Consider the following 22,997-nt stretch of genomic DNA (forward strand, 5'->3'; position numbering starts at 1 on the left):
ATTTTTTTCCGAACCTCAATGTTCTGTCCCTGCCTTCTTACAGGAAGGGGAATTCTTTGCTTCTGTATCTGGTTATAAGCTTAATCAGGATAAGTGCGAACTACTACCTCTAACAAAATATACATTCAAAGATGATTTTAGCTCTTCCAACTTTCCTTGGAACCCACATCATATTAAATATTTCGGCCTTCACTTTACCCCTTTACTTTCAACAACAATATCTCTTTGCATGGAGAAATGTTTACAAAAAATTTCCATTTCCTCTCTGACCACTAGATGGCACCCTTTATATCTCTCATGGTGGGGTTGCCTAGATACTATTAAAATGATTCTGCCTCCATTAGTTTTATTCACCATTTCTAATATCCCTGTCCCCATTCATTTACAAAAAATAACTCTATTTTCATCCTTTCTGTGGAATAAAAAATCATCTTGTATGTCCCTGTTCACAAAACTTAAAGCAGAGGGCGGAGTTAATTATCCAGATTTCCCCACTTATTATAGATCCTTCCTACTTCACCAGGCTTCCGGATGGCTCTCTGGCTCTTCCCTGGAATGTCCTTTGTGGGTAGTACTTGAACTTTCCTTTCTTTCCCCTTTCTCTTTTAAGGAATTTCTCTCATTTACCCGTAGACCACCATCTTTTTCCATTCCTTTTCTCAAATACACTTGTAAACTTCTGGGTTTTTCTCCAACACCATCTCCTATCGATTAACACTCCTTCTTTAACTCCTCTCTGTGGCACAACACATCCATTTTAATTGGTGGAAAATCTTTTTATTGGAAATCTTGGAGAAACAAAGGCTTAATCTGGACATACCAACTATTTTCTCAAAATAAGATCTTGCCTTTTTCTGATGCCAGTCAACTTTTTCATTTGCCCCCTTCCTTCCAATCCAAATGTAACATACTTTCACAAACTCTTTCAAATGCATGTACTCAAATCCTAATTCATCCGAAAACTCCCCCGGTGTGCCTTTCTATTTTCATGTCCTAAAGCTTCCAATATTCATATCCATTTACGATCCTTGTAGCTTGTTAGAGTAAAGATCAAAGTTTAACTTTCATGGGAAGAAGACCTTGGGGTTGATTGGCCATCTTCTCTGTGGAATAAAATATGGTCCAAAATTAGGAAAACTTCTTGAGCGGCAAATGTTACAGGAACGTTCTTCTTTATCTACAACAGGCTTTTGTTACACCCAGTTGTACTACATAGGTGACATGTCACAATACAGACACCTGTTGGTCCTGCTCCTCTCCACTAGCTGACTTAAAACACCTGCTTTTTACCTGCTCATACATACATACATAACTTCTGGACATCTGTCTGGTCTCAAATTAACTCCATCTTCAACTCTATTTTCCTCTTTCTATCACGCACCTCTTCTTGGGTAGTTTATCTCCTATCTGGGAGGATCATGCTTCTAATACAAAGATCGTGGACTTAGTGTTAGCAATTGCCTTTCATCAGATTACTAAAATTTGGATTTTACGAATCTGTCCTTCCAAGCTTGGTGGTATGCGGTGTGTTATCATCACAGATTGGATACAGCATGTATTCATCCCATCCATCTAGCCATGAAACTCCTCAATACATGGTCACCTGTTACATCGTTCAATGATTCCAGTGCTAAACTCTCTTTTTCTTTAACTCCTGCTCAACATGAAGTTGCTTGACCTCCATGATATTCCCTATCTTAGATATTAATATTATATACTAGGTTGTTATATTATGACTAATGAAATGTTGCTATATGGTTGTTATATGCAATGCAATGCAATGCTGTATAGTTATATTGATATTTTTCTGCTTTTTCATTCCAACCTAGATATGCTTATGATACTTTTAACTTTTATGTTCCCCCTTTGTTTCCTTACACCCCTCTTACTATATTTTTACTGTAACACTGGTTTTCTCAAACTTAATTTTTTAAACTAAAAAAGTCGATTTTAGCATACAGATATAATTCTAGCTTTTATAGTTGATGATTATTATGCATTTCAGAACTGATATGAAATAATTTCCAGTGATTGCTATGTAGTATAGTAATACATTACAGTCCTAGGTTAACCGAAGAGATACAAAACTTCAGACGATAAAGTGCCCATATTTTTTGTTCCAACAGTTCTCCGTTCTATTCACAAGTTATGACAAATCCGTCAGATTCTAAATATAGCTCCAAACAGATTATTTAACACCATTTTGTCACAGTATTCCAATTAATCCGAAATTTTTTCACTAAATCAGTATATATTTTTAAAGAAACAGAAAAAATAAACAAAATAATAAATTGCAGCATAGTATCAAGTTACATTTCATTCATAATTTGAAACTCCGAGGTGGTCCACACAAAACAATTTATTTCAAGTTAAAACAAAGAACATCTTTCCTCAAATCATTGAAAAGAGTTGATCACATTCATTAAGATATACCAATTAATAGCGTAGCTAATCAATACTAAAATCAGTATAAGTTTAAAAAGCATTTTAAAAAAAGTAAAACTTATGCCAGCAGAACAATTTAATACGGAGATCAAGCAAATGTTGTCGGGCTTCCAAGGAAGATCGTACGGACAATTTCAGAAATATAGATCGCAACCATTTACGGCAATGCAATTTAAGGACATGGCAAACAAATATGGTTCAGATCTTGAATGTCATTCTGACAAATTGCAGATTTCAGAAGTTCCATACTATTTAGATGTTAGACAATTTAAAGGCAAAATAGCCAATCGCAGTTAGGGCCAGAAACATCCAACCTCTTGTGACATATTCCATGTCACATATGGTTGGATTTTTATTATTACAATGGTAACTTTTCTCCTTTGATAGCTCATTTTCTTACCATAAGCTTCGTTGTCCAAGTAAAATCTTAAAGCCAGTGACACTTGTTTTAAGCAGGCCTTTAGTTTGAAGGAGGGAGAGAAAGCACTGAACTTTTATCAAGTCCATGTTGGTCTATGGCATATTTGTAATTCCTGTACAAGAAACTTTTTTTCTTTTTTTTTGCACAAGTGTTCTTTCTCATATATTGCTTAGAGCATCTCCAGGCAGAAAGCCCACTGAACAACACCCGCCAAACCTTGGACATAAGTTTTTTTAATTCCCAATTCTACCCTTAGGGCTGCCACTGATGCTAAGGTATTGCAAGAAATAGGTCTTCTCAGAATCTGCCCCTCTACTTTATTCAAAAAGGCCAATCTAGTTAAATCTGTGAACTTCACTGCATACAATAAAGGTGTGGATTTTGGTCAGATAACGGAGTAGGAGATAAGAGAAGTATCTTCTACCTGTACCCTTATAGAATGCTCCCAGTCCAGTAGCCTGAGACTGAGCCTGACACAGGTTATTTGAAATATGACCAATATAGCTCAGATTACTGCAAATAATTTCGCCCAAAAAATAAATGTCTTAACCTCTTCCAATATTTGGGAGTCTAAATACCAAGTGAATGTTAGCATATTTAGCATTTTTCTTACCATGAAAGCAGAGAATTTTGTTTTTACAGGAGTTAATTTACAGATATTGTGTGTCAGCATAGTGTTGCAATTAGTGGTGGGTGGAGCTCACAGAGTTTTGACAAAGTCAGCGGAGTTCCGCTTGCAGGCGGAGTACCAGCCCATCCCTAATTATAGGGCAGTGATAGGCAGCGTGCATACACTTGGCACTGTACAGACACAGACTGCACTCCATCCCATATTCATACAGAATAGGATATAACTAGCACTCTGCCTACCTGCCATGAGCCGGACGGTCATGGAATTCATTAGAAGCTTGCCAGCCTCCCAAAAGTGTAGCACTACTTCGGGTGTGTGGTAAGTGCCAGAGCAGTCCAAAACTCACTGGCTCCCGGTTGTCGCAGCTGCTGCCCCTTCATGACCCAGGCCAGGGACAGGACAGTAGTACCCAGAAGCATCCCATGCAGCCAGCATTCTGGTAACATGGGGTCAGTGCACGCCGTCTCAGGATACGGGCTGATCACTGCAAGAGGAGCGAACACTGAACGGTACCCGTCGACTTATTAACGAACCCCCATCAGCAGAGACAGCAGGGTCACACGCACCATGAGTGCGCAGGTCTGGGGAACGGCACTCAAGGGGTCACTGGGTCACACAGGAGTACTCACTGTGCACACAGTCAACAGAGCCTGGGGTGCAGGAGGCTGCTTTGCACTCATTGCAAGCCCCCCTCACACACCCTAGCACCCAAATGAGCTGTAAAACGAAAAGGCCAATGGTAGGGAGGAGGCTGCTGTGCATTACCTATCCAGGAAATGTTTCAGGTCTCCTCTTCCAATAAAGTTGACACATACAGCAGGAACAAGGGCTTCAGCGGTCATGTGCCAGCCGCTAGACTATGGAAATCGCTCCCTGATGGCTATATGTGCAGCAGCCATCTCCCTCCTGTTGATCCATGCGTTTACACAGCTGAACCCTATTTGCAATCCAGTTGCTGAGGTGCATTGATGTGCGGAAACCTGTGACTTCAGATTAGATGTTATCTGCAGTACCCAGTTGTAGTTGCACTTGCCCTCTCACTGTCCCTCCTGACACAGAAGTGTTCATTGCAAACAGAGGTGGCAGGGCCCGGGTGTAATAAGTGTGTGGACTCCTGCACCTGTCAGGAGTCGGAGAATGGATTGAAAAGGCTCAAGTCAGCAGGCTTTTCTTCTCTGGCGCTGATGCAGAGGGTTTACATTGTAAACTGATGACACTCCCTTCCCCCCCAGGTTGTCCTCTTGCTTCCTTTTCGCCTAGGTTCTGTCAGTCATTAGTGGCAGGGAGCAGTGCACCTGCTCTCTTGTACATTGCCCCGCGGTGCACGGGCATAGTGTTTAAAAGCCACTTTTTCTATGACTCATTAATTATGTGTCTCACCAGATACTCCAAATTACGGGTGTGCAGTGTGTGATGGCAAACTCCGCTACTCAGTGGCGGTCAGCAGAGTTTTTGCTGAACTCCACGCTCTGAGCGGAGCCGGCAAAACTCCGTAAACTTACAGCGTAGCGGAGTCCACCTCCCACCCTTCGTTGCAATGCCCTTAATCAGCTATTGAGAACTTTAGGGGTAAGATCACCAAGTCATCTGCATACAGAAGACATGAAATTGGCTGCCGCCCAGTATTAGGTGGTAAACCCACACTTTGTGAGAGGGTTCAGGCAGGTCTGAGATCTATAGAGAGAAAAGCAGTGGAGCGAGGAGATACCCCTGCTTTAATAATTTTTTTTGTTGAGTTCGCCCTGGAGAGTCCTCGATCACCACCTAATTAAACTTGGCACTATGTGACCGAGTGGATGGCAATAATTGGGTGCAATAAAGTTCCAGGAATGCCGAGGTCCGACACCTTCCACAGCACTGGACGATCCACTTTATCAAAAACCGTGCAGAAGAGAAGTCTATGAATGCGGCCTATAACGGACAACCTCTAGTAATCCCATACTTCTCATTAATTAATTGTATTGCAGCTATGTTATCTAAGGTCTCATGCCTTTTCCTAAAACCTCTCTGCTCTAGCGGGATTATTTTATTGCCCTCAATCCGTGAATTAAGCTGAGCCAACAGACATCTGGAAAAGTCTTTAACCACTGCATCTAATAGGGCAATCTGGTGGTAGTTTGCATGCAAATTACTGTCAACTTTTATGTAGGAGAAGTATGGGTCGGCATGTGATATTCCAGATTGAAGGGCCTTTCTGCCTCATCCTTCGCCGTATATAGTGCAGAAAAAAAGCCGACCCAGCTATCTTCTCTAATTGGAGAAGGGGAAGACCTAGCTCTTGTCCAGCAACAATCCACAATTATTTTTTAGAAGCTTCTCATATGATTCCTGAAAGCTGCCGCTCCTAAATCTATCCACCTGTGGTTTAGACTTTGGGTTTTTTAAGCTTGCCATTGGGTGAATTATGTGGCTTTTCAAGAGCGACAAGTGACTGGACCAATTTATTTATTCAGCTGAAGAAGAGGAAAAGGAGTTGGATGAATTGGGGTTTTGATGAGCCTCCAGATAGTTTATTAAAAACTGCTTCATGAACTGATTAAATGACTGGAGAACATCAGCTTCCTGAGAGACAAGATCATTAACCGCTTTCTCTAATAGATCTTTTAAGATAGATATTCTGGGATCCCATTGGTTGCACCTGAGTTTTTTAAATTTAATTGTGAAATAGCCCCATCAAATTTCCATGACCCAGCTGGTGTTGTATTTGTCTCTAAGGAGAATACCAGCAATGTATGATCACTGAGGATAGTCTATTATTATCAAATCACCTAACAAATGGAAAGAAGTACACACAGCAATAAAATAATCTAAAACTCCCTCCCGCATGAAGGATTTATGGGTATACTGTGCAGGGGAGTAAGTGGGTAATCTCCAATTAGCTATGAGACGGTCATTATTCCTCATTTGATCTAGAAGGATCTTTTCTCTCATCAATTCTAGATTTAGTTGGAAAAAAGAGGAGGAATAAGTAGAGCTTTCTCTTTTTTTATCTCTCGAAATAGATTAATAGCAAGTTTGGAAAATTTGTAAATTAGGTCTCCAACCAAGATTATTTGGAGGCCATTCTCCTTATCTATGACGTGTTTAATAAAAGCGAATACGTTATGCAAGAGATTATTATAACCGGAATCTGGTGGAATATAGGCATAGTAAAATGGGGACTGATAAATTCCCCCCATCATTAGGGAATGGCATTACTGCTAGGAAAAGATTTGAGGAGTCCTTGAAAATCTCATATTTCTAATTATTCTTATTAGTTCGATGAATAGCTATCCCTGTTTGCATGCCCTTTTCTAGATGGGGTAACTTTGCATTCTAATGAGAAATAACCATCACGCTGGAGCTTGGTGAGACACCAGGTTTCTGTGAGGCAGAATATGTCTGCATTTCAATCAATCAAAAAATTGCAGTTTCTCTATGCTTTTTTTAATACCTGCTACATTCCAGGAAACCAATTCATTGCTAATTGAAATGCAGTGCTGCGGGTGCTGGTGATCAAACACTATTTAATGCACCTGCCAACCACTTCCATTTTTGAAGCTCCTCGTCTACACAATCGGAATGGGGGTTGACCCTTTTCTCATAGGTCACGCGTCTATCATTAATTCCTATGGAAACTTGCTGCCCTCTCGGATCATCCACAGGCCCATTTAATGTTATAGAATGCCAATCCCCCACCTTTTTGTACAATTTATCAGAACCTATTACCCCGAAATTTGGCTTCCCCCATAAGCGGGACACACATCAATGCCTTTGCATTGAAGACATTCACTGTTTTACAGTACCATATTCGCAACAATTTTGTAATGAAAAATTACCCTTGTATTTATCCCTGGCAAAATATGGGTCAAGGAAACCAATGAAATATCACTGCTTTGAATTTTAACTCAAGTTCTTAATGTACGCAAAGCATGTAATAAAGACGCATGATTCAGGATCATATCTGAGTCAGAGGGGAACAAAATCTAACATAGGGATGATGGCAGACAGGCAAAAGGGGAAATGGGACAGATGTTGCTTTCACCTTGCATGTTTTCACAAATGGTACAGCAGCTGGTTTGAGTGTGGAGGGATGAGAAATAATTAAAGGGGAGGGGTACATTAGCATTATGCTAGGATCATTCCTCACAACGGAGGAGATAATTGATGCAGGTGATGATTCAGGGCTAGGTCTCCTGCTGTTTTCTCGAGTTTAATGTCTCAATCCTTCGTAAAGAGTTCCTTGCTTCTCAAAAGGAAACATTTTTTGGGTCCTTCTATTTTTTTAGATTCCCGGGGCGAATTTTTTCTTCCCCTCTGATTTTGTTGTTGTTTTACCTTTGCCCTTTGGTTGCACAAATGCTAGTGGAATGATCACACTTGGCTCTGGCTGGGTTTTTGTCTTGAAGATGGGTAATACTTCGGGCTCAGAGTTTGGAATTTTCACATGAGATCCAGTTACCACAGAGTCCACTGAGCAAAGGTTGTAAAGGTGTTTTATTGAAAGTGTGGGAATTTCCACCTTACATCTCTTTTTGGGGGTGTCTAAGGTCACCTTAACATGGAGTTTACCTGCTTGTGAACAGAAATCTTGTCTTGGGGCAAAGGTCACATTAATCCCATCCTCTGTAGGCAACCCATTAGTCGCCCTTTGACAGTGGGCTCCCTATTTTCCAAGGTTCATTTGGTTTGCGGATGGAAACCCTGGTTAGATTTTTCCCTATCTTCTTTTGTACTGGTTAGTACCTTCAAGATTAAGGCAACTGTCTCTTGAGTAGAGTCAGAAGGAACATTTCTTGGAGAGCTAGGATGGAAGATAATATTCTCTCAAAGCGGATGAAACTTGTAACGCTTGTCCTGGAAGAGTACATGACCGGTTCCCAATTAGTTCCAGATCTGAAGCTGTGGACATTTGAGAGATTTCCATGGACAGCTCCGATGGGGTACAACTTAAGTATCAGACCAGTTGTCTATATTGGTATTAACATAGTTTTTGGAGCATTATCCTTCTCTTGCCTACTGCACCTTAAATTAAGCTTCTGTTCGAAATCCCAGAGGGAAATAACCTCTTTCAGAAGATAGGGTGCCTCCTCCTGGGTTGTTACCTCAGTTTCCCCTACTGATATACATGGTGGAAAAGAGTGCTCAGGAGAGCTATTACACAGTATATTTAACAAGGGGACCCGATCAGGTAGCTTAGGACCACAGGTAATTGCTTATTTTAAAGGAACAAAGGTCCTTAGCTTAAAATTAGATGGTGAAAACATTTCAACATAGACTTCAATGAGAACTATGGATGGTCTTTCCAGTGTCCAGCCGGACAGAGGAACATTTATTTGAGGCAAATATAGAGAGAATTTGATCAAAGTGAAAGCAACAAGAAGGATGAAACACGGGCACAATCCTGTACCGAGCATTCAAGGGAAAAGAATAGAAAATAAGGGGAAAACAAACATAGAACTACAAACAGAACTCCTCAGATTCTTCAGACGAGTCAGACTCCAGGCTTTCTTTCAGTTGCATCCCACACCAGACCACACTGCCAATACACCTTTTTGCAGTGCTTAATTTGTAAAATATGAAGTGCAGGTGCTCAAAAGTTTGTCAGAGGCTCCATCCATTTTCCCAGGCTCCACCCACTTCCTCCACTGGCTCCACCCACTTATTATATGAGCTCCACCCACATCTTCAACTGGCACCGCTAAAAGTCAGATGTAGTCAGTACCACCCGTTAACAATGCCCTTGGCTTCAAGCCTCCATAACCACTGTCTTAGATTAATTTTGTGTTATGGCGCCTCTCATACCAGTGTAAGGTGTCAGAGCACTTTGCATCATTCACACACTGCATAGATGCAATCCTACGTGAGTAAATCAGTATATAGGGAATGTTACTGCATAGATACAATTCTACGTGTGTAAATCAGTATATAGGGAATGTTACACACATTGCATAGATACATACAATCCTACGTGTGTAAATCAGTATATATGAAATGTTACATCAGACAGGACTACAAGGTATAGGAGTCACATGTCATCCATGATTGTCATTGTAGGCAATATAGATTAAGAGTTGGAAATCTGGGAAACCTCAAATTCAGAATTTAAAACATACCAGCATTGTTAGGGGTTCTCTTCAATAAAAATTGATTTCTATCCACATTAACCCTTTTTGCAAGATTAGGATAATGAAAGATTGGCCCAAAAAACATATTGCGCTAATATATAACTTGCCGTTTGCATGCAGCTCTTTGTTGACAGACTAGTTTATATTAATAGTTTGCTGTTCTATGATAAGATGTTAACTTACAAACTGCAAGTATCAAAAGGATCTCTCCAACAGAAGCGGTAACAAACACACTGAGATATTTTACATTATATGCATGGTAAACGTTCTTTGCAGCAGGTATATAACCCTGTACTACCTTTCAAGTAGTCACAGCTTCATCCACTGTCTTTTGGCAACGTACACACTACAGAAATACCACAAACAAACTAAGGGGCAGCTTTGAATGGTTGCAGTGCAATACCCACACTTTTAACATCACACTCCAGGGTGGCGCTTCTTTGCAGCCCTACAGATGGCAAGGTGGTTGTGAAACTAGGAAGGAAAGCGGGAGCCAGGGCAATAACCCTTTTTCATAATCCGGGCTGCGGTCGGAGATTTGTAAAGCCCTCTGGGGGGTTTGGTGTTCCTGTTCCCCAACCCGAGAACCCACCGGCCAAAAAGCGGGATTGGGTCCAGGGTGGGCGTCTGACTGTCGTCTGTGGTTATTTTAAGAGTCGTGCGCGTGCGTTACACATGCACTCATGCTTGCCATACAAATAACCACGGAGGCCTCTGCTTTGAGTGGGGGCAGCGCTGGCCTCATCTGTTTTAGTCAGATGTAAATAAATTTCTTTATGAGAATAATGTCGATTTAGCAAGATTGTATTTGTAATAATGTAATGTTTTGACAACAAGTTTAAAGTGGATATGAAAGCAAAATGTCTATGTAGATAAATGCAACCCATTTTTTTTTAAAAGTGCATATTTGGGCTGCATGTACGTTTTAAAAAGAACGGGGGTCCCAATGCAGAGGCTAACCAGGGACTTCGTTTCTCATCTCAAAGTAGCCTGTTATACAGTCAGCCCTGCCACACCCTCCTTTGGAGCAGCCTCGAGGAATGTAGGGTTATTGTGCTCAGCCTTTGAATGGACTTAAATGTTTCTTCACAACAATAGCCGACAGTGGTTGAGGACTTTCTTTCATCATTCCCACTAGGTAAAAGGAGAACTCCCATAAGGATTCCTCATTTCCCTGCTGCTACTTTTTAACAGCTACTTGCTTCCTCTTGCTTAAATTATTACACCATGTATACTCTCCAGAACGTGTACAATGGCTGCCATCATTCAGTGAGCGAATTACTTGTAACACTGTATAAAAAAATCAAAGTGAATTAATAATCAGTTGTAACTTGTGTTTGACGGACATAACCAGAGGGCGTTAGATTGAAGTGCAGACCATGAAGTCTGTTATTTGCGGGGATGAACACATATTTATGCTTTAATTATCGCGAGATAAGAGTGCCAGGGCTTGCTAACGGAACACTGCCTTTCGGTCCATGCAGCTGAAATTCTTGGCTCACATGATGCATGTGAGTCAAAAATTTGCTAGCATTCGCGACAAGAATTTTCAATTCTATTAAGGACACGGAGGCGAGGATTATGCTTCTCAATCTTTACTGCATTGAACATAGCAGCCAATGAAAATGTATATTTTCACAGTAACAGTAAAACAAAACTTCATTTCCCATGAACACCAATGGCTTAGGCACGCCCCCACAGTCCATAAGAACCCCTTGCGTGCACTTCACTTCCTCTTTCTTTGAGGCGATAAGTCCATAACTTGAACAATAACAAATCCTCCAACATGGAAGAACACTTCAGATCAACATCTTGACGTCCATCGTCTTTCAGTCCGACTTTTTCTCAGCTCCTGAAATAAAGGAAATAACACCACCGTAATCACTGAATACTCTGGTGGGCAAGCGTATGACATACTGTACATGAAGCCGGGTGGGATAATCCTCGCCTCCGTGTCCTTAATAGAATTGAAAATTCTTGTCGCGAATGCTAGCAAATTTTTGATTCTATTACAGGACCGGAGGCTTCAGATTATGCTAGTTTAACGCTGATTAAATACCACTGAAGTAATATCTCCCACCGGCTTATAATAAAACATTTTAAACGTTGACTCAGACGACCAATCTGCACAACGCATGATATCTTGGATACTTGAACCCAAACCATATGACTTTGACGCCATAGCGCCTCTTACTGAATGAGCACCAAAGATTTGTGTATCAACACCTGCTTCTTTCATAATGAAGCGCAGTCATCTGGCAATAGTGGCAGCCACCACAGGTTTAAAGGGCTTTTGAATAGCAATCAACAATTGAGTACAGCCCTGAGGCCGAAAGGCCTTTGTACATTCTTCGTAAGTCTTCAAACAATGGACCACACATAATTTATTATTTTCAGAGAAGGAATTATAAGAAATATGTCGTGACATTGTTTTAGTACGTCCTGTAATATGAAACGAAACCCCTTCCGGAGTAAACACTCTACCTGTTACGTCGAGCGCTCTCACATCCGAAGACCTTCTGCAAGACGATAAGCAAAGCAACATGGCCAATTTCGCTGATAATTGCTTCCTAGACAGAAGAGCATTAGCCGGCCATTTGTTGAACAACGAGATCACTAAAGAGACGTCCCATAACCCGGTATACCTGGGTTTGGGAGGGTTAGCCACCCTGATTCCTTTCAACAATTTACAAACTACCGGGTGCATGCCCACTGGTTTCCCGTCTACCTGAGCATTCCCCGCCGAGATAGCGGTGCGAAAATTATTGACCGAACGGTAAGCTAAACCGTCCGCCGCTTTCTCTGACAGAAAATTCAAAATTTGGGACAGCTCTGCCCCCACGGGATCCAGATGCCGTCCCACGCACCAATCCACCCAGTTCTTCCAGGCTGCGGAATAACGTTTCCTGGTGGAAGGAGCCCATGCCTGTTTGATGAATTCCACAGTGTCGCTCGAAACTCCTGGCAACTGCCACTGTTCCCGGAAAGCCTCCAGGCCATCAGCGTTAGCCTGCCCTCCAACAGCAACGGATGTTGTTCCTGTCGAGGGCCCTGCAACAACCACGTCGACCCCGGTAACAACCGGGGTCGATCGCAGCTCCACTGCAACAACGTGGGAAACCACGCTTGTGACGTCCACCACGGAGTCACCAACACTATTTCCGCCCTTTGTCGTACCATTTGAGACACCACCCTGGGAATCAACAAGAAGGGTGGAAAGGCATAATGAATCCCCTGTGACCAATCCTGGAGAAAGGCATCGGTCGCTGCTGCCATCGGATCCGGCCTCCAGCTGAAAAATCGGGGAATCTGATAAGTCAGTCTGGAGGCGAACAAGTCCGTCTGAAACGGACCCCAATTCGCCTGTAACCAGAGGAACACCTGGGGATACAGTTTCCAGTCGCTGTAATCCCGCAGATATCTGGAGTTCCAGTCCGCCACCTGGTTGGACTGCCCCGGGATGTACTCCGCAATTACCGATATCTGATGTTGAAGGCAATAGTGCCAAAAGTCCTTGGCTATTTGGACTAGAAGAGACGACCTCGTGCCGCCCAACTTGTTGATATACCTCACTGCGGACACGTTGTCCAAGCGCAGGAGGATGCAACAGGATGTCTGCTTCGGGTATAACGTGCGGATCGCAAACGATCCTGCAAGCAGTTCCAAACAATTTATGTGAAGTTCGAGTTCTTGCGATGTCCACCTGCCGCCTGTGGAAACCTCTCCACAACGCGCGCCCCAGCCCCATCGGCTGGCGTCTGACTCGATCACTACTTCCGGCTGAGAGCCGAAGATTGCCCTGCCGTTCCAGGCGTCCACGTGGCCTAGCCACCACTGAAGTTCTGTTCGGACCTCTTCCGAAATGGGGACAGAGTCCGTGTACGACAGCCCTCTCTGAAGGTGCTTGATCTTCAGACGCTGGAGGGCCCTGTAATGCAGGGGCCCCGGGAATATAGCTTGAATTGACGACGCCAATATCCCCACCACTCTGGCCAGTGCTCTGAGCGTGACCATCTGTTTGTCCAGTAATTTCACAATCTCCTTTTTAGCTCTCTCAATTTCGCTTGGGGCAGACACAACTGCGCTGACAGGGAATTGATCGTGAACCCCAGGAATTCTATCACCTGAGTCGGAACCACCACTGACTTCTTCAGATTGATCACAAAACCCAGGTCCTGAAGTAGCGAAGTAGTCATGGTCAGCTGTTGCTGTAGAGTCGACCGGTCCTGCACCATGATCAATATATCGTCCAGATAAATGATCAAGCGCACTCCTCTTTCCCTGAGATAGGCCACCACCGGCTTCATCACTTTGGTGAAGCACCAGGGGGCCGAGGAGAGACCAAAAGGAAGGGCCCTGTACTCGTAACAACGTGTGTTCCAGAGAAACTGCAGGAACCTGCGGTGAGGAGGAAAGATCGGAATAGAAAGATATGCATCTTTGAGGTCCAGACGGACCAACCAGTCCCCTTCCTGAAGCAAATCCGCTAACCAATGAATACCTTCCATTTTGAAATGGTTGTAAGTTAGGTATTGGTTGAACTCTTTGAGGTTGAGCACTAACCTGTTGCCTCCTCCTTTCTTTTGAACCAGAAAGACATTGCTGAAGAAACCGCGAGGGCCTCTCTGACATCGGGCAATCGCGCCTTTCTGCAGCAAGTCTGCCACCTCTCTGTCTATGAAACTGTGATCTAGTTGGAAAAAATGGAGAGGTGGAGGGGGAGACGCTTGCGCCGGGGGAGAATAAAACTCCAGCCGAAACCCCTGAATGGTTTGCAGAACCCAAGCATCCTGAGTCAAGGCCTGCCACTGCATCAGACAATGCTGTGTGCGCCCCCCCAAAGGAAGCAGAGAAACCTCTGTAACACTCACCGGAATTCTGGTGGGACTTGAAGCTTGCTCTGTTGTTCCCCGACTGGAAACGTCCTTTGTTGAATCCTCTCCTAGACGGATAGAAGGTACCACCGCGGGTGGAGTCCCACTCTCCACGCCCGCGACCGAAATCTCCTCGTTGGGAGCCTCGCTGGAAACCTCGGCCTGACGAGCGACCTCCGCCTCGCCCGGCCCGGTTGAAAACACCCTGCGTGAGGGCGCGTTTGATACCACTCTGTGCTTTGTCTAAGGCGGTGAATGTCCCCACATACTTAGTGACATCTTTAACGAATCGGTCCCCGAAAAGACACCCCCCAGCCAGGGGGCCCGGTTCGGCCTCAGCCAGTTCCGTCAGGTTACTGTCCATTCTGAGCAACAGGGATTTGCGCCTTTCCGAAGATATTGCGCAATTTGCATTACCTATCAGGCAAATGGCGCGTTGAGCCCATCCCGCCAAGATGTCGGGATCTACCGGGGTAGCCCCTTCTTTGGCCGCCAGGGCCATCTCCAGGATCTTCGCCAGGGGTCCCACAACGTCAAGCATCTTATCTTGACAGCCTCGCCAAGCCCGGTCTAACCCCCTTTTGGGGTCCTTCGAAAACTTCCTCAAAAAGGTCAACATACTGGCATCAATCTCCGGAGTATCAGCCACATTATCTGGGACAGTTGGACGTGGGCACTCCGACCGCAGTCGGTTCCGAACTTCCCTATCGAAGCTCTTCCTGAGGTGTTCGTGAATGTACTCAGAAACCTCCGTCGGCGGGACCCAGTCCGAAGACCGAGGGTGTACTATGTCTGATGGGTCAAAGCTGAAAGTCTTGGCCACCTTGTCTTCCGCCGAGTTGGGCGCAACCTTTGCTTTCTTGGGCGGGGGAGGACGTTCCTCTGAGGTATCAGTGTCCGTATTGGTATCAGAATCGGTGGTGGCGGTATCAGTGTCCACATACACTGCCCTTTTACCCTTCGCCTTCCCACCTGAATATGGCTGGTCACCTGCCTCCTTGGCTGGCAAGGAGGCCATGGAGTGTGCATGCGGCCACTGTTTCTGCTCGGCCGAGCCAGCGGCTGAAGAAGAAGGGACTGACTGCTTGTGTTTCTTCTTTTTATCGTATCCGTGGCGTTTCGCAAAACCCTCAAGTTGTTTACGAATGGGACGTAGGGCCACTGCGAGTGCCTGTTGCACTGTCTTGGGGACCTTAGTCTCCATGGCTCGATTCACCGAAGCTTGGACCGAGGCGTCCAAAGCCTCTACTATATTGTCTTCTAAGACAGCTTCCTGCTGTCCATCAACCATCTCCTCCCCATCTGCATCATCCTCTTCTGGGTATTTCACCCACTCTTCCATGTTAGAGTACACCTCACAACACAAGGGGTAACACCCTATGAATCTCACACCTGGGGGGGGTAATGGGGGGGGGTCAGCCCAAAGCACACAATAATAAATTAATATGGCAACGTTTCCCAAACCCCCTCAGCAAAGCTGTAATCACGAGGTCAGTGACCTTGGCCCCAAAGTCTCTAGAGCGTGAGCACACTCTGGGCCTTGACTATTTTACCACCAACAGCACTGGCGATCAAACAAGAGGCAAGCCGGTGTGTGGAACGCGCGAAAATGCGCTGTTCCAGTGTGCCAGGGAATTGCGCTGAGGCGCGCCGCCCAAACGCTACCAAAAACAAGCCCAATTTGGTCAGCGTTTTCGGGCGCGCGCGTCGGCCGAGAGCCACCCGGCCTGAGCGTCAGGGCGTACAAGGGGAGCCCAGCGCGCCTTCAGGCAGCTGGTACCGGGCTCTTATGGATAGCGCGGCGGCCCCTTGCCGGTCAGGGACCGTTCCAATGAGCGTTACAGGACGCGCGCATCACAGCGCGATCAATGACCGCTGAAAGCCGATCGGCCCGAGACTGAAAACAACAAGGTCAGAAAATAGCAATATCTTCACAAACCAGCATCAAAATGAAATACTTGTGCCAAAACATAACTCTTTCTAGAAGCGGATCATCCCGCAATACCATCACATTTACCAGCAACCCCCAAAGCACCCCAAACACAAACAGATTGAGGGGACCAGGGGGAAGGTGCACTTAACTCTGGCTTGTGAGCAGCAAAGAAAGAGGAAGTGAAGTGCACGCAAGGGGTTCTTATGGACTGTGGGGGCGTGCCTAAGCCATTGGTGTTCATGGGAAATGAAGTTTTGTTTTACTGTTACTGTGAAAATATACATTTTCATTGGCTTCTATGTTCAATGCAGTAAAGATTGAGAAGCATAATCTGAAGCCTCCGGTCCTGTAATAGAATCAGTTTACATTTAAACTGGTCAGAATGAGAATAACCCTGAGCTCCGGTGAATCTCCTTGAAGAGATTCAAGGATAGAATACGAGCAATGTTTTGCAACGTTGTGCACAGGACATTGTCAGCATTGTGAGCAGGTGTTGACAAATTGTAGTGATTCAGCCGAGTTGTAGTGGGTAAGGTAAGGAGCTACGAGACTGTGTTTGGGAGAACTCGGAGAGATGTTTGGAATTGTACGCAGTTCATGCTCGAGCCTTGCACGGCTTTTGCTCACGCAATTCAGTCAATTTTGAGCCAGGGAAACGTGCGGAGAGTAGTCAGATGTAAATACATGTCTTTATTCCCTGCATGCCTGGTCAGCAGTGCTCCCCCACGTAGACCCGGAGCCTGTGCGGGGGTGAGGTTGGGCGGACGGGCCACGGTGCGAAGAGGGCAGAGCCTGGTGTTTCAGGCTGGGCTTGGACAAGTGCGCGGGTTCAGGCACCACTGCTGGCGCCCTTCAGTCATTAGCATGAGAGTAGCACGAATGGCGAGTTGAGGTGGGTAGCAGGCAGCAAATGAAATGATGGTTGTATAACCAACTACTCGCTGAGATTGTGCTCACTGCGCAGTTACATTATGGCTGGAGTGCCGTCATTACCATAAGGTAGAGGCCGCTTTTTCCACAGTTTGAGGGAGAAATGAATGGTGCACGGCACAGGTGCAGCTGGCACTGGATTAGAAGGCACTGGCAGGCGCAGGAAGCAGGGTGGCATTGGGGTGAATGGAGGGGAGAAGAAGGCATGGGGGAGTCGGGCGGACCCTTCATTAACAAACTGTGTGAACCGTGCACAAGTTACAAAATCAATCCAGGGCCAGGCATCATCGCCGCTAAGGTGGTAGTGAGTGACTGGTGAGCCTCAGTGCCTGTAGGCAATGCGGGTATGCTGGGCCCCCTGGGTGTGGCAAAGCAGCGAAAGCGCGCGCATTGGCATTGCAATCTGAAAATAAAATCTGTGCACGCTGCTTGCCGCGCACAGCCCCAACCAACCCCCCGCAGATTTTTTGACGAGAGAGTCTGAACCAAAACTGAAACCAGGGCTAGCCCAGTAATGTCTGATCCATCCAGGCAGCCCGGGACGGCCTGCAACTGCGCAGGCAATAGCCCCACACACTACTCCTGGCAACATGATCATGATGATCAAACTAAGGGACCGGACCCAAACTAATAGCCGCGGCCACTCATCATCATTTTCATCAGACCGGAAAGACCCTCACCAATCAACATATTAATAAAAAGAAGTAAAGCAGTAATCACGGCGGCACCTGCGGCCTGTGCCTGCCAGGCCCTGCATCACCTGCGCTGCGCAGCTATAATTACGTTTTTTAAATGATGATTAGGCCGCCGGCCTACCCCAGGCCATGCCTCACCGCCCCTCACCTGGTGAGCTAGTAGTCTGCAACAGTCGTGGTCAGTCTCTACGTCTACCGAGTCAGCCAACCTCCGGTCCGACCGATTCCCACTACTTTTAACGGCGGTAGCGTTTAAGTTCAACCACCACCACCAGTTACTTGGTGGTGAGCACAACGACTACGAGAAAGATGCGGCCATGCGGGTATGCTGGGGTGTGCCATGGCAAGTGAATGCGTGCGCATTCAATTGCTAAATTTGCGCACGCGTCACTCTCTCTGCCGTGCACAGCCCCAACGGCCAACCCCCGCAGAAGAAGAAGACCAGCCCAACTCAGTGTCCCGCCCACTAGGGGCCGGCAACACTGACCCGCGTGACCTCGTCTGCTGGGTCCGGAAGTCTGTTGTCAGTGAAAAACACTAGAAGAGTGAGGAGGAGAAATTAAGTCGGACTCGTCAACATTAAGACAGTAAGTTGTTCAGAGTCATGACTCATCATGATCAAACAACAACACAACCAGTCAGTACGGGGTAACTAAGTGACAGCAGCACACATGCACAAAGGAAATCATGTAACTGATGTGCGGACGGTGCACTCACTTAATGCGATGCGTGACTCACTGTGTAGACCCGGCCCTGATAATTAGGTGCCGGTGCTAAGCACCGGCAAGCCCCGGCACAAATTAAGCCCTGCCTTTTTGGCCTCCATCGACTTTCCTGCCATCCGCAGGTATGATACCCACAGAAATACTCACCTTCGAAAAAATGGTCTTGAAGGATTTACTTATCCTACAGAACACCAAAAGTTTTATCCCTTTCAATATCACACAAAAAGAAAAACAAGCAATCAATCACCCCAAAGCAAATGACACACTTATAATCAAAAGTGCCGACAAAGGTGGTGGCATAGTGCTCCAAGAAAAAACATACATCGCAGAAATCCAACGCCAACTGGATAACAAGGATCATTACATGAGGTTGGCATCAAATCCAACCAAAGAGATACAAGGCTTGATCCTAAAGACCACCACAGAGGGACTCCAAGTCGGTTTCCTCTCCAAAAAGGAATTTAATTTCCTGAATGTAAAAACCCTGCGCACTCCTGTAATCCACAAAAACGCGTCCCATCCCCCAGGCCGTCCAATTGTTTCTGCTTGCGGTTCAATCTTGGAACCACTTGGCGCATATGTGGATTTCTTTATTAAGGAATTTGTTCCCACTACTCAATGCTTTGTGAGAGACTCTGTGGCGATGATAAATATGATCGAACATCACCCATACAATCCCAGGTCAGAGACTCTATGTACCATGGACGTTGAGTCATTATACACTAATATACCTCAGACATCTGCCCTGTTGGTTATACAAAAGACACTTGACTCACGCCCAAGACCACATGCGGTTCCCAGTACTTTCATTCTTCAACTCTTAGAAATTTGCATTACTCGCAATTTCTTTATGTTCAACAACACCTTCTACCAACAGATCAAGGGTACATCAATGGGGGCTATTTTTGCCCCCAACTTAGCAGTACTCTTCATGGATCAGTTGGAATCCAATGTCATGTCTCCAACAAACCCATTTTTTTCATGTATAGTTTTTTGGCGTAGATACATCGACGATATCTTCATAATTTGGAGACATGACGTCTATGTTCTACGCCAATTTTTACACTGGATGAATAACAACTGTTCAGGTCTGTCCTTCACAATTACCACAGATAGTGATTCCATCGCATTCTTGGACCTCACGATTTTCCATTCAGAGGGTGTGTTATTAACACATCTGTATCGCAAACCCACGGAGCGCAACACCCTCCTCAGCTACACCAGCAATCACCCCAGGGCTCTGAGGGATTCCTTGCCCTATTCTCAATTTCTGAGAATCAGGAGAAATTGTTCCTGCAAGGCAGACTACTTTAGAGAGGCAACAGTACTTGCCTCTAAACTGAAGGACCGTGGGTACCCCAAAAGAATCGTGAAAAATGCGTCCAAGAGAGCTTGGTACTGCCCCAGAGAAGTCCTTTTGACTCCGAAACCAAAAAAAGAACTGCAAAGAATTGCATGTGTCACAACCTTTTCCCCTGTTTCCAACAAGCTGAGGAAAATGATACTACACCATTGGCCCATTGTGAATGCTGGCACTCTGAACATTGACAAACCCCTATTTGCGTTCAAAAAGAGTAGAAATCTGAAGGACCACGTGGTCCGCGCTGCCTTACCAATGACTCCCAACGCTACTACTCTTGACACAGCATGGGGTCTATCCCCCATTATTGGGCACTCTAAATGTGGGGGTGTAACGTTTGTTTGTTCACAATTGAAGGTAAAAGCTTCACTTTTAACAACATTACAGTTCACTGTCAATCTTTCTCTAACTGTAACACATCCAATGTGATTTACCTCATCCGCTGTCCATGTCAGAAAGTATATATCGGACAGACGACACAAAGAGTCAAGACCAGGATCTGTCAACATAGAAGCCGCATTCGTTGCATGACACCCAATGCTCCCCTTGTTGACCACTTCTCTGATGCCAACCACAACGAGGACGATATCAACTGGACAGTTCCTAAAGTCTTGAAATTACCCCACAGAGGCGGCAATATGGCCCAATTGTTCAACAAAGAGGAATTACAATCTATTATCCTCTTTGACTCAATACGGACTGGGCTCAACAGAACTGAAGATTAGACAACTCTGCTTTAAGCCCTGTACACATTAATGCTTGTAAAATCAAACTAAGAATTCCGCTATTGTCTATTCCATCTAGACGCTTTCAAAATGTTTTTACTGGTTTATTACTGTGGCATTACCACAGCTCTGATGCGATAATTGAATTCCTCAATTCCTGTGAAATCAGACTAAGAACGTCCTTTGTGTCTAGTCAACCTAGACGCTTACATAATGCTACTGTATTGGCTTCATAACTGCTTTATTTATTGTCACCATTACAATTGTTAATTTGCCACACCCTAATACATGTGCAGTAATTGTTTGACCTTGCCAGTACTGCCTCCATGCGGCGCACCGCACTCACGTCGTTTCTCACTTGAATAATTCAATTTCCGTTGTGATCCACTAGAATAAATCCTTTAATTGTGCACTTGATGACACTCGCATCACTCCCTTCACACCACTCCAAGATGTCTGCCCAATCACCGTCCCTCTGACATGGCCCCCGCACCTGCGCGCGCACAGACACCCCCTGTGCAACCCCTCTTCCCTTTCAACACCACCGGAAGCCGGGTCCCTTCAAAAGCGGCTGCTTGGCTCCACACTTGGTACCAGCTACCACGCTTCAAGGAACGGGACACCAGTGCCTTATTCACGAGACTCCTTTGAGGTAAGCCCACGACCGGGATCGCGTTTCCCTTGCAGAGCCCCCTCAATGCAATTATGTAATTCCCTTTTTTATCCTCTTAGCTCCTCGTTCCGCAGCAGCCATTGCTCGCAGCTCAGAACTCGACGTGCTTCAACTGAAGCCCTATTCGGCAGTTAGCACAGAAGAGATCTTGCATCTCGCCAGACAATGACATTACTTTACCACATTCAGGTAACTCGCTCCCGCCTCCCTCAACACCGTGCGCCCAGTATTAATTAATTTAGCCGCGCATGACCCTGTTATTCCTAATTTATTTCAGGTGATCTACTACCTTTTACAGTTGTCCGAGGGCATGCCCAGTAACGTGCCCGTCCTCCAGGTCAGCGTCCTCCTTATCATAGCGGCATGCCCCCTCCGCTTCATTCACAAACCACCCGTTCACCCTGTTGGCATAATATCCACCACGTAGAATTCTATACCCACACCTGCGCCTCCACCGGCACACGCCCACGAAAACTGAGGCTCTCTTCATCTCCACCCCTTGCCTGGGTCGTAAATGCTATTAAATGCTTTTGATGAGTGACGCCTGCATGAACCTTACCAGGCTTCTAGACACGAGCGACCCCATTTCGGTTCATTAGTCTCGAAGCATGAAGTCGCCACAACCACTCAGTCACTATCCCAATTCGTCTTCCATTTTTGGAAAAACAACCTTCGTTCCCACAACCGCCACTGCGCTCGCCTCGTGAGGTTCCTTTAACAATGGCCACTGCATGACACACTCTTGTAGATTGTGCCGAAAACCACTGTTTTAGTCACAGATAAATTGGTCTTCTCAAACGTGCAAATGTTGTTGACATGCAACTCCAATTCCAATGGGGTACTTTATTATGTTTTTCTTTCTTCTCCTGTTTTACTTTCACAGGCGTCCAAAATCAAATCAGGCAATTAATCACGGTTTAGTCCTGAGGATGATCCTAATGTAATAGGAGCTAGGGATCGAAACGTCGTCGACTTGTTTATACAGTACCGCAATTTATCCATTGTGTAACCTATATTGTGGTCACTGTTGGTTTGAGCTTACTTAAAAACTGTATTGTAGAGTAAGCCACCACTTGCTCCATCGTCTTTGCCTGCTACTTTGTTTTCCCCTTATTTTCTATTCTTTTCCCTTGAATGCTCGGTACAGGATTGTGCCCGTGTTTCATCCTTCTTGTTGCTTTCACTTTGATCAAATTCTCTATATATTTGCCTCAAATAAATGTTCCTCTGTCCGGCTGGACACTGGAAAGACCATCCATAGTTCTCATTGAAGTCTATGTTGAAATGTTTTCACCATCTAATTTTAAGCTAAGGACCTTTGTTCTTTTAAAATATTCTTTTAAAACAGGAGAGCTATTAGCCATCGGTACAGTAGGGTTTTCCAGATTACAATTAAGGACATCTAGGGTCATTTTCTCTTTATCCCAAAAAGATCAAATCTGATTCTTGCCCTTTAGCACTTTAATCGGTCGAATTAT

At 45.1% G+C, this 22,997-nt stretch overlaps 1 protein-coding gene across 2 annotated transcripts in view; it reads left to right on the plus strand.

Annotated features, from left to right (window-relative positions):
• LOC144781424 (inverted formin-2-like) overlaps window positions 1-22,997 on the plus strand; it is a 273,145-nt gene that overhangs the window by 44,028 nt on the left and 206,120 nt on the right. The gene's annotated exons all lie outside the window — the stretch shown is intronic.

The sequence above is a fragment of the Lissotriton helveticus genome, chromosome 9, assembly GCF_964261635.1.
Source record: "Lissotriton helveticus chromosome 9, aLisHel1.1, whole genome shotgun sequence".
In the NCBI taxonomy this organism is placed as follows: Eukaryota; Metazoa; Chordata; class Amphibia; order Caudata; family Salamandridae; genus Lissotriton; species Lissotriton helveticus.